Raw genomic sequence first — 19,954 nt, forward strand, 5'->3', positions numbered from 1 at the left:
GTAGAAAGGGAACCAAGGAAATTAGAGTGCAAAGCAAAGTCAGGAACCCTCCAGACTGTATGTCATGTGCATTTTTGGCCTCTAGTAGTTGTGGCTTTGTCTCATGGTGCAGTTGAGGCAGAGCTGAGCGGTAGTGGACAACTAAGCTATGCAGACTTTCTGAGTCTCAGTTTCACATATTTGATAATGAAGGTAGGATAATACTCCATTGTGGTGGGTAGCTGTTCTTGACATGCCCTGAAGCACTGCCCCTAGTGAGGTAACAGGTAACTGTTACATCTGCCTATGACCTGGAGGTACATGCCCCTGGGGCGTGGCCACTGGCACACTTAAGACCTGGGACCCACGTACATGGCTCTCTCTTTGCTACCTCATGGTTTTGGATGCTGGGACAGACGAGGGCAGAGCTCTCCAGAGAACAGCATTGGATCGTGCCTCACCCTTCCAGGATCCTGCGACAAATTTCTTTACTCTGTCTTGTGAGTTCCCTTTCCTAATAAATTCGTTTTCCCTTAAAGACTCTGTGGATTTCTCCCATTACTCCAAGAAATGATAAGAGGATTAAGTGACCCCCACATATGGGATACACAATAGCATGTCTTCAATTATTTTCACACTTTCTTTTCCTCGAGTTTTTATCCTAAAACATTGGGTTGCACCCCACCCCCCACCACCAGGATGTTTCTTCAATTGTCTTATGCTTATGGAAAATAATATTGATTTTTAATTCATAAATATCATAAAGTGATACATGAAATTATAATTTCATAGATGATATGGACATTTCTAGGACTCATGGCAGACACATCTGAAGATCTGTGATTCTTGCTTCCTTTTCACAGCTTTACATAATTCCTGCCCCTTGAATGACTAATAGAAAATGACAGTGCCATAACAGGCTATGGTCAACGTCATGGGATGTCAATGTTGCAGTTACATTGTGACATATGAGAGTCTATCTCAGCAGGCTATTACTATGACTATTCTATTACTGGAAAGAGACACCATGACCAAGGCAGCTCTTATGAAAGAAAGCATTTAATTGGGGGCTTGCTTACAGCTTCAGAGGGTGAGTCCATTATGGCAGGAGCATGGCGGCATGCAGGCAGGCACTGAAGCGTCATCATGGTCATCATGATCCGTATGCAGAGAGAGAAAGAGACTCTGGGCTTGGCATGAGTTTTTGAAACTTCAAAGCCCACCCCAAGTGACATACTTCCTGCGACAAGGCTAGGGCTCCTCTTAATCCTTTTAATCCTTTCAAATAGTGCCACTCCCTGGCAACTAAGCATTCAAATATAGGAGCTTCTGGGTGTCATTCTTATTCAAACCACAAGGAGTAAGACACCATGTTGTGATATGGCTTATGAAGAGCCCTGTGATGAAGGAAGGTGGGTTATTCTTAGAAACTTGCCAAAGCTCTTGGTTATTGTAACAGTCTCTAATGGGGAGGAGAGACATAGGAGAGGAAAGATAAACCATGTAGGGTTTCAACTGGACATAGACTTCCACCTGATCCAATAAGGAAGCTGTAAGAAAGTGTACAAGAGACCTGGGGCACTTTTAAGGCAAGAGTCCCGGTGGCAGATGTGGAGGTAGTGGGTGCTGCATGTTTTTCCAACCCTTCTGGGCAGAGCACCTAAAGCAACTGTTACCACTGGTATTGACACCAGAATTGCCAAATCCATAGTACCCGGACAACCTGTGTAGCAGTCTTAACAACTACATAACTCAGAGGATCTTAGCTGAACATAAGGAGAACAGGAGCAATGGAGATGGGAATGGATTTAGTTTTAATCTGCTAATTTTTTTCTCCTACATTTAGAATACTACACTTTAGAGTTAAGGACCCCATATGGCTTATGTAATTTCTTTAAGAGAAAATTCTATCTTACTGTTTTTTGTTTTTTTTTTTATCTTAGAGACTTACTCCAGTGCTTAGCTATGGAAGTTTGAATTTGGTACAAAATATTGTGGATAGCTGATTTCTATTTATTTACTTTTTAGATTTGTTTATTTTACTTTATGTGTGAATAATATGTCTGCATGTTTGTATGCGCACCACATTTTTACCTGGTGCTAGCAGAGGTCAGGAAAGGGTGTTAGATCCTCTGGAACTGGAATTACAGATGGTTGTGAGCCACTGTGTAGGTTCTGGGAATTGAACCCTGGTCCTCTGTAAAAGCAGCATGTACTCAAAGTCCCATGCTGTGGGATGTCTTTCTGTATGCTATGTCTTTCTGTATGCTGTGAATATGTGTTGCTCTGATTAGTTGATAAATAAAATGCTGACAGACAAGAAGTATAGGCGGGGCAAGCAGACGAGGAGAATTCTGGGAAGAGGAAGGCTAAGTCAGGAGTCACCAGCCAGACACAGAGGAAGCAGGATGACAAGGAAGAACTGAGAAAAGGTACCAAGCCACGTGGGTAAACATAGATAAGAATTATGGGTTAATTTAAGTGTAAGAGCTAGTCAGTAGTAAGCCTGAGCTAATGGCCATGCAGTTATAGTTAATATAATCCTCTGTGTGTTTACTTGGGGGACATGAGTATGAGAGATTTGTCCTGACTGGCCAGCCAGGACACAGGAAAACTTCCAACTACAGAGCCATCTCTCCAACTTAGTGAATAGCTATGTTCTATGGTTGTGTTGAAGTAACACTAGTCATTTCGGTCCTAGGGTTTCCCAGTATTAGAAATATTTGGGGCTGCATAATTCTTTGTTGTGGGTCTTATACACTGTAAGATGTTTAGCAGCAACTGTGGTCTCTCCATTGCTGGTGCTAGTAACACCTATTCTAAGTCTCTAAACATTCTTACTTGTCCCAATAAGAATTGACAGGGTCAAGAAGGGTTGACTTTGGCTAAGAATCACCAAGTTAAACAACTGATCCAATATTTTGTGGTGTGTTGTTGTGTTTATGATGTATTAAGAGGAATTAAAGGTGGAAGAAACCATTTTATGGTCCAGGGGACCAACTGGTTTAAATAATGGAACAGAAGACTATTGATTTAGAAGAAAAGCGCCTAGTTATTTGAGGAAAAGAGTAGGATCTAAGTTAGGAATGGCCTCTCAAGCCCGGCAACTGAGATTTGGATCTGCTTACCTCTGTACCACTTACTAAGTAAATAATTGGGTAATGTTTTTAACCTATGTCTCAATTTCTTCATTATTAACTGGCATATAATTCCATGAAACTCTTCTGAAAATAAAGTGAATTCTGAGTCCTATATTTTATTCCTGCTAGGAGAGTCTGGCACAAATTAAGTGCCTAATCATGGGCAATGATGCCATCATTAAGAAGGGCATGGCTTCATTTAATGTTCAATTATTTGGCTGGATTTTTCAGGCATTCATCCTTGTCCCCATCATTTCTTGGGATGAGGATCCCTAACCTGTGTCTAGGGAAAGTAGAAGATGTCATGTCTCAGACAATAATGTATAAAGTGGCAGCTCTCTACCAGTACCCAGTCCACTTCCTGCTGTCCCACATTAACACACAGAAACAGCATTGTTCTATCAGCTTCTTTAGGCTGTTCCATTGAAACGATAATGGGGACAGTGATTCTTCTTCCTCTTCTCTTCTGCCTCTGATTTCCGGTTAAATTTCTGAGTTCAGTTTAAAGTTCTCAGGATATTAACTGCTTTTGTTTATTTAGGGGAAAAAAAGTTGAATCAAAACATTTCCATTGCCAGGTCAAGATGACCAGAACAAAGTTACCTTGAACTGATTTACTCCAAAGATGCCCTTAAATCAATACATAGTTTCACATGACTCATTTGTATCCTTTCAACATAAAAAAAGCCCAACTAAATGGAGAATAATGTCCATTTTCAAGTCACAGTAGAGGATTCAAAACTGTATAATGTACTTCCCAGAAGAAGAAACACAATCGGAATAATCCCCTCAGAGCTCTGAACTGGACTTTTAAGGGATAAAGCACATTTTTCATTGGTGTCATTGTTTACCACGTGGGAGCATCATACTGCTGCATCCGAAAGGAACTGAAGTCTTCCTTTCATGGAATCCTTTTGTTCCTCTTTTCTTTAATGACAACTTAGTTTAAACTGCCAAAACTGTACGAAGTATACCAATTATTGACACCAGTTATTTATGAATGAACAGAGAGACAGAAAAGCTTCAAAGCAGTCTGGAGAACTGTCCGTCCATGGTCTTGCTTATCATTCTTACAAAAGCAGAAAATTTAAAGAGGAGCTTCATTAGTTAAGCCTGATAAAGTCTTAATTGCAAAAGTGGTAACTTTTGGGAGGGGGGCGGGTGGGGGTCAAGGCTTAGCTCAAGAGAAGCCAATGGCATCTGATGACTGTGGTTTTGGATGGAATTACTCATTCACTTTTCCATTCATCAGCTACCTCTCAGATGTCCACTATTATTGAGGATAGTGAAATATAAAACAAGTCAATGTATCAGGTGTGGTGAAGCTACAGAGAAACATACAGAACCATGAGGAAGTAGCATTTCATTTGGGAGTTCAAGGCAAGTCTCTATGATAATGGGGGAATTGTGCACACAGAGGATGGAAATTCTCATTTATAAACCTGACTCTCGAAGGCAGCTATTGAGATTGCTCTGTTATTGTGTTTCCCTAACATAGGAATGTGGGAAGAACCAGTAGGGCTGGATTGTGGAGGAGGGCTTAAACAGAGAAGCTAACTGGATTTGCCTGGAATCTAGGAGACTGGGAGAACTCTTACAGGGCACAGAGCAAGAGACAAATTAAGTTTGTGAGCAATGTTGGAGCCTTTGGAGAGGCCCCACAAGGGTGCAGTCTCACCCTAACCTGCTCTTTGCTGTCCCACCGCTTAATTTCCAATATGTAAATTACTCCTTCACTTCTGCTTGGCCGTGTACCCCAAGTTTCCCTTCTGAAATTCTCCCCTAGTGCCTCTTACAGTTAAAATTATTTGGGAAAGTCGGCTATTCTGTCTTCCAGTAACAATGCGTTTAGTGTAGATGCTGCGACACTAAGGAAAAAGCCAGGACCCAAGTCAGGGAGGCCACGTCTGGCCCTTCAGCCTGTAATATAGTGACAGGGGGTCTAATGACACTTCAGCTCTGAGTGTCTGCCACAGGGTACATGAGTCCCAGACACCTACTGGAGCTGCTTTGAGCTTCACATTTGCCTGTACAACTGAATCCCACTGGATGTAGAAAGAGCTTTCCTTTTCCAGCTTCCAAATCCTGCCTGAGTGCTCATCGCTGTAGACTCTACCTCTAACCAAGAACCTCATGAAGAAGGAGATTCTTAGAACTAGGACCCTGGTTTCTCCCCAGCAAAGCCAAAAGGACTCGTCTGGGGGTGGCGGGAGACATGCCAAGATGGCAGCAGACATCATCGAGATACCACAAGCCCTCCTCCTAACAGAATTGACTGAGGAGATGTCCCTTCACCTAAGGCTGTACCAGAGCCATCTCTGGAAAACCCAAATATTTCGCACTATTACCTATGAATTCTAGCATCTCTCTTTGAGATGATTAAGGGGGCCACCTCATTCTGGGTCTCTGCCTGGACACACTGGGTAAGTCACCCACAGAGTGCCTCCTTACACCCACACCATTGTTCTGACACCAACATTAGTTAATTGTCTCTGTCCAGAGCAGAGCTCGGTTTCCTCAGCACCACCCTTCAACTTGGGAATCGGCAGCAGTCATAAGCCTGTATAAGGAAACAACATCTGGAACTGGCCATTCACGGGGAGGGGAACAGACAGACAAGGTGACAGTTCTGTGCCCCACAGAATGAAATCAAGTTCCCTTCACCCCTTCCAGCTCCTACAGTGTTAGAATGTCAGTCTTTACGAATGCATGTTTCAAATCTGTTGTATTTCAGGCCCTCTGCCAGGCACTGGAGACTCAAAAATGAGTAAATGCCCCAGTTATCTCTTGTTGCATAAAAACAACTCCAAGATTTGTGGGTTGAAACAACAGGCATTTGTTTTGCTCTCAGATCTGCAGCTGAGCAGGGATGAGCAGGGATGGTTTCTCTTGGCTTCACTGGACACAACCTGGATCAGTCCCACTAGGTCCTAGAGTGGTCCCTGGCCAGGCACTAATGTGAGCTGAACTCTCAGCCAGGGCTGTGGGCTGTGTGTTTTGTTTTCTTCCCATGCATGCTTCTCACAGGCTGCTTGGGCTTCCTTGTCACATGGCGGCTGCATCCCAAGGTTGATGCTCATTTCGGCAGCATGTTGCCAGAGCAGTTTCTTTGACTGTACTGGTTGAGGAGGAATCCAAAGGGAAAGGCGTAGATTCTGCCTCTTGATGGAGCACAGGAAGATTGCAGATGAGTGAGATGACACTGGAAACCACTGTTGGAAAGTGCACCCTGCACAGTGTGTTTACAGAGCTCTAGCTACAACAGAGAAACAAAGGATAATGTAATCTGAAAAGTTTTTCTTTTTTTTCCCCCTGAAAACACTAAGGGAATTATACAGTTTACAGAAGCTAAAAGAGTGTGCCGTGGGTCTTAAAGGAAGAACATTACTAACCACCTTGAATTGGGATTCCAAAGGGGAAACACATTAGACTTGGCACAATTAGCTTGAGATTTAGTCATCCTGGCCCAGGGCTGCATCTCTCTTCCTAATGGGACTGTGAATCCCAGGAAGACCACACAGGTTTCCCACCATCTCTGTATCATTCCTTCTTGACTGTCACATCATTTATGCTCACTCAGCATTTTCCTGTGATGATAATGCAGGTCAGATACAGTTGTTCTTCCAAGTCCCAGTGAGAGGACTAGCCAAATACAAGTTTTCACTCATTTCCTCTAAGTGTTCTTTACAAATAAAGCCCATTCTGTTTACTACAATTTAAATAAAAAAAACATCTCAAGAGTTTTATTTCAGGCTAAGAGTTTGACTAAACTACCCATACAGGAATCCTGACCTTGAACGGTCTTCAGGGAATATGATGTTTATTGCCCAGTGGAGTCTTTTGCTTTTCAGTTCCATTTTCCATTCCCATTTTTTGCCAGACATGTTGAAATTAAAAAGAGCTTCATAGAAGGCCAGGACAACAGTAGATGAAAGAAAGAAACCATGCTGCCCGTGATTCCCCTGACCTTAGCAGGCCAGCTGGCAGGAAAGAAAATTACACATGGTGAGACCTTGTGCCCATTAGTGTTTCAGAATCGCATTATGTTGTGCCTGGGGCCCCCTCGTCCTCAGTCTGAAGGCTCCTGGTGTAGCTAGGATATTATTTTGGATTGTACAGCCGTAAATCACTTCAGCATTCATTTGAGGCTACCTAGATTCAGTTTCTCAGACTCCAATCAGTGCCCGTGGGTCTTCTGAAATCTACTTCTTCATTCAGTGACTTTTGGACAACCCTATAGTTCTAAAAGGGTATTAACCATTTGAGTCATTACTATTGCCCGATTGCCTGAAGCTGTCTCCTAACCTAAGTGCAAACTCCGATTGAATGAAGAACTCCCAGTCTTGATTCTGTCTGTCTCATCCGATTGAATGAATAACTCCCAGTCTTGATTCTGTCTGTCTCATGGTGCTGTATTTGGTTGGCAAAGCAATCAGCAGGTAGGCGCTGAATGTTAGTTCATGGTTTGCCTTTTTCTTTCTTTCCACCTGAAGCCTCTATGCAACAATGCAATACATCACGTTTAGGAAACCAAGCATTATAACTAAACTCGGTAATACTGGGAGCTAGTACCTGGAGCTGAAAACTTGCTTTGTGTGAGCTTAAATATTCTAAGAGTCATTGGGAAGCAAACTGGATATGATAACGAGCCTATTGGCGAATGATTCTGAACATTTTGAAAGCATCATTTTGTTTCCCTGGTTACTGAGGTGCCGTTCCATTGTTCATCATTGAGCCTGCTCACATGTAAGCCCCTGAACTCTCATACGGCTTTGTTGCTTTGGCTCCTTTGCCTGGGAAAGCCTTGACTAAATTTGATTGAGCGTCACCTTCTTTGCCTGTATCTGATGCTAAAGTGTGGCTGCAAGGAAAAAAAAAAAAAAGCCAGCTGCTTCACTTTAAATCATGACTGTAGCCTCAGACGGCACCAAGAATGCTCGGGGAGCCTCATAGTTTTGCCTTTCCTCCTGCACAACTGAATAACTTTGTCTCACTACTTCCCTCTTTCCCCGGCCCCCTCCATCCTGCTCTTCATTTCTTCCTTCCTTCCTTCTGCTCATCTATCTACTCGTTCGTGTGAGTTATTCAGTAAATACATAGCACTTGGCGTGATTGTAGACACTTGGGACCCGTCGGTGAACACCAAAAGCCTCATCCTTTCTCACAGACACGTGAGTGTGACAGTGGGCAACAGACTGCATGATACATCAGTGGTGTGGTGTGAGAGAGGGTGGTAAATAATACGGCAAAATTAAAACCGAGTATGGATGGGAGTACTGGAGAAGGAATAGGCATTTTAAAGAGAATGTTGTGTGGCAGATTTTTTTCCGTAGGTGGCATGTGAGTGGTCTGGATGTGCTGGGGTTAGGATGTAGTAGCCAGCTCTTATTTCATGTAGTCCGCTGGCCTCTTTAATCTTCTTACCTTATGCTCTGCATCCTTAGCTGAAGTTCTGCTGAGAGCCTTGCCTATACTGTGATAAAAATGAACATGATCAGACAGGAGCTTCTGTAACTCCCCTGTACCCTTCACCTCCCCTTGTCCTGCTGTATGTGAATGTCTGCCCTTAATTCCAGACCCCCCCCCCCCGTGACTCCCAAATCCCTTCTCACCTCACCTTCTCAAGGACTTTCCTCCTGTACTTGTCTCCTCTTTCTCCTGCATCCTCATGGTGGCTTCTCGAGCCAATCATTAAGAATGTGCTCCTGATGCTTGTATATTAGGAACAAAAGTCTCATAACCACATAATCTAATGACCATTCTAGTTCTCTCCTACAATGCACAGAAAAATGTCTTAAAAGATGTGTTTCTAGTGTCCTGTGTCCATTTTATTCTCCCTCAGTATTCCTTAGAGGTTACCTCTGTCCAGGTCATGCAGCCAGGCTCCATGGGCCATCCCTTTCACTTGCTTTCCTCCAATAGAGGCTCACCTCCTCTTGAAAAGCCTCAAGTCTGGGTCATGGAGACAGCATGTGCTCTTTTGTGTGTCTCCTCTCTTCTCTGCATATTTCTTAACCTTCTCGGTCATCTCCTTCTTCTATTTAATATCTAAATATTATGATATCTTTAAACCTGATCTTGGGTCCCCTTTCCTTATCTCCATCTCTCTGTGACCTCACCCAGCCCCATAGATGTATACAAAGTCTGTATGTGTCACTTCAAGGCTTTGTTATCCCAAGTGACTTCAGGAAGAAGTCACTTCTTGATTTCAGGGTGATAGAGTGGACCGTAGGTGTTGTTCTTTGTTGCTCCCTGAGACCAGAGATGATGGAAACTTCATTCAGGCACCTTTGTCTGCAGCAGGGTAATAGAACTTACACAGGATTCTTGCAGGTTCTCTCAAAGCGCATTGCCTGGAACTCAGGCCCATGTAGCTAGCTGGAAAATTATGTTTCCATGTGCACCAAGGAAAAAGAGAGCCAGATTCCAAGTCCACTAGTACACCCCATGGTTTCAAATCTATTCTATATTTCAGATTAATGTGGTATTGCATATTATTTATACATTCTCTGTGAACTCGGTAAGCATAGCTATATTCATTATGCCAATGAAAAATGAGTTAATATAAATTGAGTTATAATTATCAGTTAGATAGCTCTGTAAAGAAAAATCATAGAAGCCCCATTTCATAACAGTTTTCTCATAGCTTTTAGGTAAAAATAGTTGGTAAAATATACGACATGCTCTGTAGTGTCCTGTGGTTTAGAGCAATATTCCACTGAGAGGTAGACACACAAGAGAGTTGACAGCTCCCACCTCCTCAGTAAGAGTTTCCAGATTTAAACTGCTTCCTCAGTAGTGGCGGATGCCAGTTTTCCTGTCCTTTCTGAGTCTTGCTTGTTTCATCAGCTGTTCATTACTCCCATTCACAGAAAACATAATAGCACATGGGCTATTGACTGGAACTTAACTGTGAAGGGTAATCAGTAGGTTTGTTATTTGTGATAACATAAAACACAAACATGATATAGTTTTCCCCAAATATGTGTGTGTGCACACTATTTTCAAAATTAGGAGTGTACTTTTCACAGACACCATAACTGAAATATGGATTACTTGTCATTCAAGTCTGTGGTTAATGTTACCTTATTGACAACTCTACCACTTCTACTCAGTGACAGCCAGGGGGTATTTGTTACTATGGCAAAACTCAGCCAGCCACATATTGATTGTCTCAGATACCTGATGTTCTATTTCCTAGTTGGATGTGAGGGGCCATCAGGGTTGATGCGGTGACTATATTGTATCCTATCCTACAGAGAACCTTCGATGATAAAACTAAAGCATTGTCCTTACCCCCTCAGCACTGGAAACTTCCTGGTTGTCACCTAGAGGAGAGTTTATCTTAATTACCCATAAATTCAACCACCTTGAAACCTTTGTGATATCAAGAAAATTAATATTTTTCTAATAATAGTGTTTTAGCAAAGTAGTCAATAGTGTGGAAAAACTACCAGACATATAGATCCCAAACTGTTCATAAATTAATTTAACAATTGTCCTCAATAAGTACTTGCTTAGAAACATTCATATACTGGCAGTATCACTTGGCAAAGCTGCACACAATAGTATCATTGATATAACAGTGAAGCATACTATTATAGCAATAATTTGCCAAAATGTGTGTTGGTTTTATATCACCATAGAAGAGATTATTTCAGTCCTAGAATCTTGAGGCAGTCTGTGTTTATGCTCCCATAGTTTGCAAAGGTCAGGAGTCTGGGTGCAACTAGGTACATACTCTAATCAGGATCCCTATAATGACATCCTGAGGATGTCAGTTAGATTGCATCCCTTTCTGGAGTTCAAGATCCTCTTATGTGGTCATTTAGTTCCTTTTGGTTGTTGGACTAATGCTTCATTTTCTTGTAGGCTGTCAGCCAGGTACTTTTCTCAGCTTCCAGAGGCTACTCAGAATCTCTTGTCCTCCTAGGCCCCCTCACAACATGGAAACACTTGGTTTCAAGGCCCGTAGGAGACACTTTCTTACATCTGAACTCCCTTGTGAGGATTTATCTGACTAGTGCAGGGTAATTTGGAAGAATCTCCCTTTTGGTGAGCCCATGGTCAAGTGTTGGGTATCCTAGCCACAGGAGTGGTATTCCTTCTATCCACAGTACCCATCCACACTCAAGAGGCTGGGTGCCATCATTCAGGTTTTGCTGTCTTAGACGGCTGCCTGCCCTATAACTTGAGACCTAAAAACCAAGAATTTATCAAAGAGTTTCTATATGAGACTGTTAGAAGCTTGGCAGTTTGGAAATAGGAAGAAAGAAATCCACTGTGGTGGGGCCCAGAGACAGAGGGACGTGGTGCAAGATAAGGATTGGCCAGAGCAGGTACTGGCCACATGACTGATTTTTCCAGAGAGACCTGAGAAACTATGATCGCAATGCATTTTTGTTTTTTAACCACCGAAGTCCAACCAATGAGTTTTATGGGATTACGTGAAGGAATATGAGTGAGAGGTTACCTGCAGGAGCAGAAATGACTCAAAGGGGCCACCCCATACGGGTGACAGTTTTGCAAAAACTAGGAACCTGGAGCATACTGTGCAGCCTGCAGGCAGCTGACCAGTTTCCAGACTCTGTGCAAGATTTGATGAAGGAGGCAGAGGCAGGAGGATCACAATGCATATTAAAAGACATCTTTGATGTCAGTGACAGTTGAGGCAAGGATGGATGAGAGAACTCATCTCTAAGGCTGTTGCAGTACTTAAGAAGAAAGCAGATTGATGGTGACTTGGAGGACGGTGGCAACTTCTGTAAAGAGAAGTAGATAGATCCAGGATAGTGAAGAGATAAAATCAATAAGACTTGGTGATTAAATGGCTGTGTCATGAGTTATAAATGGGTACAGGGTGACTGCTGAACTTGAACCGCTAAGTGGGTAACTGTGACATCAGGGAGAAGAAGTGGGTCTAGGGAAACATCTTGAGTCAGACATGCCAGCAAGACAGCCAAGAGCAGACATTATGTAAGCCTTGGCTAAGGTGATCTGGAACTTGGACAAGTACTCTGGTCCAAATATATGCTATCTTGGAGGTATCAGATGACACTGAATGCTATTGGGAAGATGTGAGATCATCCAGGGAGAGTCAGGAAAAGGAGACTAGAGCTGAATGGAGTCCTTGGGGAATCCCATGTAACAGTCTGTTAAAGGCTATTTCCTATGGCAGAAGCTAATGTCATCTTCAGGGAATGAGTGCTTTGGTCATTTAGAGCCATATGATAGTACTACCAATGCTTCTTTCCCTTGGGAGTACAGTCTGTCTGTCCGTCTGTCTCTGCCTCTGCCTCTGTCTCTCTGTCTCTGTCTGTCTGTCTGTCTGTCTGTCTCTCTCTCTCTCTTCTCTCTCTCTCTCTCTCTCTCTCTCTCTCTCTCTCTCTCTCTCTCTCTCTCTCTCTCTCTCTGTGTGTGTGTGTGTGTGTGTGTGTGTGTGTGTGTATGAATATGCACACACAGTAGGAAGGAATTACATCAGCCAGCTCCATCAGAATCAGCCAAAAAGCCTCTTCAAACTACACCCAAACTCTGATGTGTCTCTAAGAAAATCAAGAATAACAGGCACAAAAACAGTCTCCTTAGAGACATATGCCCTCATTTTTCAGAGAAAACCGAAGCTCAGAAAAGAGCAAGTCATTTGCCCAGTGGCACACAGCTGGATAGATAGTAGCCCCCTGGGAGGAGCTGAAATTGCTTAGTGATTTCCCTCAGATCTTTAACCCTCCAGGAATGTATATTCCTCCATCAGTTTCACAGCTTATAGGCACATTGAGACACTCTAGCACCAGTCAGTTTTTAGTGTCCGGATGCCAGCCAAACATCTAGTAAGCATGGGAGGAAGAAGGGAATACTCCCTTGTCGGACTTGTGTCTGTCCAGTCACATATTAGACTTAGAGGAACCCTGCAAGATGTGCAGGCAAGTTAATGAATGTTTCCAGAAACACACAGGGAGTGAGTGGCAGAACTAGCCTGCAAGTTGGCTCTAACTATTGGCTTTATGTCAATCACAAGATATTTAGAGCGATCCCTACACACTATCCTCAGGGTTTTAAAATATAACTTATCATTCTATAAAATAATAATGGGAACCAGTAGATAATTAAGGACACCTATATGAGCCCTAGCTACCCTCTTTTGAAGTTCACACGCACACACACACGCACAAACTTCTTTGTGAGACAGATCACTTGTGTTAGATTATGGTATAGGGCTTCCTTTATTTACTTTCTCCTCCTATGGCTCTATTTAACACTGACTTATGAAATTCTTACACCCCAAGGCAAGGACTGTGATTTGCATGCTTTTTTATTCCTAGAATCTAGTACTTAGAAGATATTAAATATATTCCTGTTGAATAAAAGAAAGAAATGAATATTTTATCTATTTCTGTTACAGGTAGTTCCTGTGCTACTTGATAATTTCTCTAGCTGTTTGCCTGAGCATATGTGTCCAAATGTCACTAAACCATCATTTTTCCTTTCACCAAGGTTCTACCCTAAGGAACGTTTATTGCAGTATTTTAATGACATAACCCATTTTCACTTCTGTTCACTCTGACACTTGCGCGATTGGATTTTTGTGGCAAGGGACACTTAATAACACAGAAAGATCTGTTTTAAATGGCAGCGTAATCATTCAGCAGTAGAGAAAAGAGTGATGTATGAGCTGTATAATTACCAGTCATCTGTTTCACATTTATTATTCAGGGATGGAGCTCAGAAAGTATTCTGTATAGGTCAGCGTTATTAGTTACTGCTTGAATAGTTGAACACAAATAATAAACCACATACACTAAATTTTCCCCATGATCATGTAAAAGGGGCACACTTAGACATGCACAAAAACACACAGAACCCACAAACAAGTATTTATCATTATTCTTGGGAATTGGTCAACATTTTTCTCAAGACAATGAAAATAAATGTGACATCCCCCAGTCCAAATTTGGTTCATTGGTAGCTTAAGTTTTCTTTTCTTTTTTCTTTTTTTTTTTTTTCGAGACAGGGTTTCTCTGTGTAGCTTTGCACCTTTCCTAGAACTCACTCTGTAGCCCAGGCTGGCCTTGAACTCACAGAGATCCACCTGCCTCTGCCTCCCAAGTGCTAGGATTAAAGGTGTGCGCCACCACTGCCTGGCTGTTTTCTTTACAGCTATAATGGGAGTGTCATTTGATTCTGTTGCTTTTATTTCTAAAGTAGAATGTTCTTTCAAGATTATCCTGTGTAAGGCAATAGAAGAACAATTCAGGGAATGTGCACCTGAAGAAGCCACTAGATAAAGTTCGCAAAGGTACCCAGAGCTGTGGGCACAGGATCAGCTACATCCGGGACAGACCTTCTGTGTGTTCGTGAGTCAGCCAATCTGCCTCTCTCTTCTCCAAACCACCCAGGAAAGCCTCTCTCATAAGCTTGGGTAGGGATAAAATGAGGTAACACATAAAAGTGCTTTGACAGCAGAAAGCACTGTGAATAAAAGTTATTTAAATGTCAAGGAAAATAAGTAAAAATAAGCTACGGTTTCCTGAAAAACATCATGGGCTTACCACGTTGGAATTTTAGTGAACAAAGCAAACAAATGTTCAGGTAAAGAACTTGGCTTTTTCACTCCCCAAAGCATGGCGTTGATGATGATCCTTGAGTGGGATGATTTCCTGCATTTTCCTTCCTGTTTCCATGCATTTATATAGATCCCAGTGTGGTTGTTTTTCCATGGGCTGGTTTATTCTGTGCAAAATTAGCCATCACAGCAAAACCATGGAGAAACTAGACTCTAAACATATATTATGCTCTAAATAAAAGTTTGTCTGTTTGGGTGAGTTTCTCAGATTATGCAAATCAATCACATTCCTGTGTGTTGTGTTCCTGCGTTTTCATAATTTTACTCTTTTATAGGAAGGTAGAAAAATAATCTTACAGGAAATGTAGCTTTGCACTACTGTGACACAACACTTGAGAGAAACGTGCAGAGGAGGAACTATTTATCTTAGCTCACCGTTTCAGAAGTTCTAGTCCATGGTGCATTGGCTCTTTCACTTTTAGGTCTGCTACAAGGGAACACATGGTAGTTCAAAGGTGTTTACCATAAGGTGACCAGGAAGTGAAAACAAAACAGGAAGAAGCAGGTCTCTAATATACAGTTTAAAACTTCTATGGTGACATAACTTCTTTCCACTGGGATCTACCTTCTGAAAGTTCAGACACTTTCCCGTATCCCTGTAAACTGGTGAAAGCCTTCAACACATGGGTGTTATATACATGGAAGCCTTTGACACACAGGAGCCTTCAGTACACAGGAGTTATATACACATGGGAGCCTTCAACACATGGGAGTCATATATACATGGGAGCCTTCAACACATGGACTTTGGGGAGGCATTTAAGATGCAACTATATACATAAAGAATTCCACTATTAAAATTAAAATCTCCATGTGATAAAGGCATGATGGTACTTACCAGTAACTCAAGCCCTCAGAAAACTGAGACAGGAAGATTTCAAGTTCAAGCCTAGCCTAGGCTGCTAAGGAAGTTTGGGACCAGCTATATAGCAACACACACACACACACACACACACACACACACACACACACACACACACACCCCAAGTGAGGATGTCACAAAATCATCCTGGACTCAGAACTGTATCTTTAATATAAACAAAAGATGACATTTTAGGAAATCCAATCATTCAAATATGATCTTCCATGTGCGTTACGACTTTGAAAATATACTGTGCATTGGAAAGCAAAACACAGTCTTTTCAGAAGCCTAAAATGTTGAAATGCTCTTGATTAGCATAAATGCAACTGCAATCATGCATGGACCAGGCTGTGGAGGGGGAAAGAGAGAAAAAAGGAGGGAGGGAGGGAAGGAAGCAGGGAAGGAGGGAGGGGGAAGGTTGGAGGGAGAATGTGAATGTGCACACATACTTCTGTCTGTCCTAAGTGGACACCACAATTCATGAGTCCATTCACATTCCCCTGACCATTTAGCTTGCAGATTTTCAAAAGGAGAATGATGTAATAGATCACTGGCTTGCCACACTTTGACTCCTTGTTTAAGGTGACTAGCTATGTCAGCTTTAAAGGCCCCTTCATCGATGGTGATTTCCAACTTCCCAGGACTCTCAACATTCTTCTGCACTGGTCCATCTGCTCACAGTTTGCAGAAAACCTTTGTGTCTCACAAATATGGGGGCATGTGCCCCCTCTATACCAAGCACTGCTTACTGCAGGCCCAGAGGAACAGAAATGTTCCTTCTCCCCAGAAGGTCCAAACTCAGGACCCTACTTGTCCCAAGTTAGAAAATAAAACCTCTCCTTAGTCCAGATGTCCAGAAAGTTTGATTTTTCAGATGCCCCCTCCTACCACTATGGAAATGGGTACTGCCCTTCTCTCTTGGGAGTTATAGCATGTACAGAAGGTCCTGAGAATACTACCATTCACATAGCATACAACCATTTACAATTCTAATTCCAGGAGATCAATGCCCTTTCCTGGGCTCTGTACGCACCACACACATATATGCTACACAGACTTACAGATAGGCAAAACACCCCATACACATAGTAAATTAATAAAATATGTAATTCCCTGGAGTAAAGATTTACCCCAGAGAGGACATGAAGTCAAGCTTCTATTTTTATCAACTGCCCAAAAATTAAAGTTGACGTTCTTTTTAAAAACTTTTTACGTTTGAGAATGTCATATACACATGAAATATGATCATATCCACACGCCATTTTCACTTCTAGTTCCCCCATATTCTACCCAGCATGCCCCTCCACACTTCATGTCTTGTTTGTTTGTTTGGGGGGATGTAGCCCTGGCTGTCCTAGAACTCACTCTGTAGACCAGGCTGGCCTTGAACTCAAGGATCCACCTGCCTCTGCCGCCCAAGTGCTGGGATCAAAGGCATGTGCCACCATCACAATGCCTTTTTTTTTTAATAACCCAGTAAGTTAGTGTTGCCCACATGTGCTCAAGTGTAGGGCCGTCTACTGGAGCAGGGGAAGACTTTCAGTGGGTTCAGGAAACATTGGTTGTCTCTCCCCCAGCTACTTTCACTGCCAACAATTCCTCAGAATGGGGTGGGGCCTAAAAACATCTACCCATCGATGCCACTGTTTGGGCTGGCTTAATCTCATGTAGGTCTTGTGCAGGTATCTACACCTGCTATGAGTTATTGATTTCAATAGCCTTGCCATGTTCTGAAGACAGTGTTTCACAGCACATCTCCCTATCCTTCGGCTGTTAACTTTCTTCCTGTCTCCTCTTTCCTAGGATTCCCCCAGCCTTGGAGGTGTTGGGATAATATAGATGTCCCATCTAGGGCTGAGCACCCAGGGTCTTATTCTCAGTGTTTTGACCAGTTATCTCTACGGACCGCTATCCACTGCAAAAAGAGTCTTCTCTGACCACAGTTGAGGGCAGCGTGGGTCTATGCATATACACATAAATATTTAGAAGACAATTTGACAACATGGCCATTTAACAATGTAACAATAGCCGGGTGGTGGTGGCACACGCCTTTAATCCCAGCACTTGGGAGGCAGAGACAGGCGGATCTCTGTGAGTTCAAGGCCAGTCTGGTCTCCAAAGAGAGTTCCAGGAAAGGCACAAAGCTAGACAGAGAAACCCTGTCTCAGGAAAAAAAACAAAAAAAAACAAAAAAAAACACAAAAAAACAATGTAACAATAACAGGTTCTCCTCTAGGACCTATGTCCTTCCCAGCTATGAGTTTTGGACCAGTATTACAGTACCAGATATGAAATTCTGTCCTGTGGAGAGTCTCAAATTCGATCAAAATCAGTTATCCCATAAGAGTCATACCTAGTGCACCAGCAGGTACACCTTACCTGCAGGTCCATATGGTAGCATAGTTCAGGACTAGATAGGACCACTGACAGATTTTCTCTCCCAGCAGAGCCTCTTTTAGTACTATGAAAGTTTAAAAGTACAGATGACATTTTCTAATCGGTTTGATGTTTCTGTCTCCTATTTAGCCAAAGTGTGTGTTGTTTTCAGTACAGGGTCTTACTGTGTCCTTCTGGTGGTAACCAAGGGCAATGGCAATAATTGGTGTTGTTTTGGAGACCTCTGGGCCTCCCTAGCCAATAGCTACTAGGGAAGAATCACCATGCCTCGTACTGTGACTTTCATTTAATAACCCATGCCTTCTGGAAGTGACGTAGTCCACCCATGCAGGCCAATTCTGCTAGAATTCTTTTTTTTAAGTTGTATTTTGAAATTAGCTTATTAGCTGATCTGTTTCAATAGGCTTCTTTATATATCCTTGGTTTTGGTTACACCACTCATTGCCTTCTCTTTCCCTCTCTACCTCAATCCCTTCTTAATCTGTTAAACCTCGGCATTCCCTCCCCCTACTACATTTTTTTTTAAATTGGGCTATAGGACAGTATGATTCCATATTTCTATACTCCCTTCCTCTGGGTTATGTCTCCACCCTACTCCCTGATTGCCCCCTGCCCCACAGTCCAATCCCCTCCCTGCTGAAGCATTTCCGTCCTCAGCATCCCTCACTCCTTTCTTTTCATCTATAATGTTCTTTCCTCCCCTCTTGACATGCCCCTCCATGGAAGATTCCTTTTTGCTTCCCTGCCTTCTCCTTCTTCTCTGAATTAACCACACAAAACAAAAGATTGGAAGCTGGGATCTATTGTTGTTTGTTTTTACTCTTTCCTTGGAGGGGCCCACCACCCAGCTCCCAAATAAATCACACACAGAGACTTATTCTTAATTATCAATGCCCGACCTTAGCTTGGCTTAGTTTCTTGCCAGCTTTCCTTAACTTATTCTTAATTATAAATGTTCAGCCTTAGCTTGGCTTGTTTCTAGCCAGTTTTCCTTAACTTTAATTATCCCATCTGCCTTTTGCCTGTAGGCTTTTCCCATTCTCTTACTTCTGTAAATCTTACTCTTACTCTGTGGCTCTCTGTGTAGCTGGGTGGCTGGCCCCTGGAGTCCTCCTCCTTCTCTGGCTCCTACCTCTCTCCTCCCAGGTTTCTCCCTCTATATACTCTCTCTGCCTGCCAGCCCCGACTATTCTTTCTCCTGCCTTGCTATTGCCCAGTTCTTTATTAGACCATCAGTTGTTTTATACAGGCACAGTAACACAGCTTCACAGAGTTAAACAAATGCAACATAAGCAAAAGTTACATACCTGAAAATAGTATTCTACTACAGGGATCCACATATGGAATTTGCCCTTCTGGGCTAGAGTGACCTCACACAGTGTATTGTTTTCCAAGTTCTATCCATTTACCTATAAATTTCATTTTTTCTGTACAGATGAATAATACTTCATTTGTATGTATGCCACATTTTCTTATCCATTTTTATGTTGATGGAATATATTTTTTGAGTTCATTTCCTAGCTATTGCACATAGAGCAGTAATGAGCATGGATGTGCAGGTGTCTCCATGGTAGTATATATGTCTGGGTAAGTGGAATAGGTGAGTCCTACAGCATTTCTGTTTCTAGATTTTGTTTTTTTAGAAACCTTGTGTCTGATTTCTGAAGTTTGTAGTCCCACTGACAGTGTGTAAGGCTTTCCTGTTTGCCAGATTCATGGCCATATTTATTGTTATTGTATTCCTGATGATGGACATTCTAACTGGGGTGACATAGCATCTTAACATAGGTCACTTTAATTTGCATTCTCCCGATGGCTAAGGATGCTGAAACACTTTTTGAAGTGTTTCCTAGTCATCTTCATTTCTTTTTTAAAGAATTTTCCATTCGGTTCCATACACCATTTTTAATTGGGTTGTTTATTTTCTTAGTGCTTAGTTTTGAGGATTCTTTG

The 19,954-nt window shown here is 42.3% G+C and overlaps 1 protein-coding gene and 1 long non-coding RNA gene across 2 annotated transcripts in view; one reads left to right on the plus strand and one right to left on the minus strand.

Moving 5' to 3' along the window:
- The window catches only part of Ano4 (anoctamin 4), a 235,532-nt gene that overhangs the window by 88,636 nt on the left and 126,942 nt on the right, over nucleotides 1–19,954 (plus strand). The gene's annotated exons all lie outside the window — the stretch shown is intronic.
- LOC131894985 (uncharacterized) lies at nucleotides 7,147–9,227 on the minus strand. Its single transcript, XR_009375070.1, has 3 exons — nucleotides 8,737–9,227; nucleotides 8,544–8,592; nucleotides 7,147–7,980 (listed from the first exon to the last, which is right to left on the minus strand). It is a non-coding gene; the product is annotated as an uncharacterized LOC131894985 (long non-coding RNA).

This window comes from Peromyscus eremicus, chromosome 18 (assembly GCF_949786415.1).
Source record: "Peromyscus eremicus chromosome 18, PerEre_H2_v1, whole genome shotgun sequence".
NCBI lineage: Eukaryota > Metazoa > Chordata > Mammalia > Rodentia > Cricetidae > Peromyscus > Peromyscus eremicus.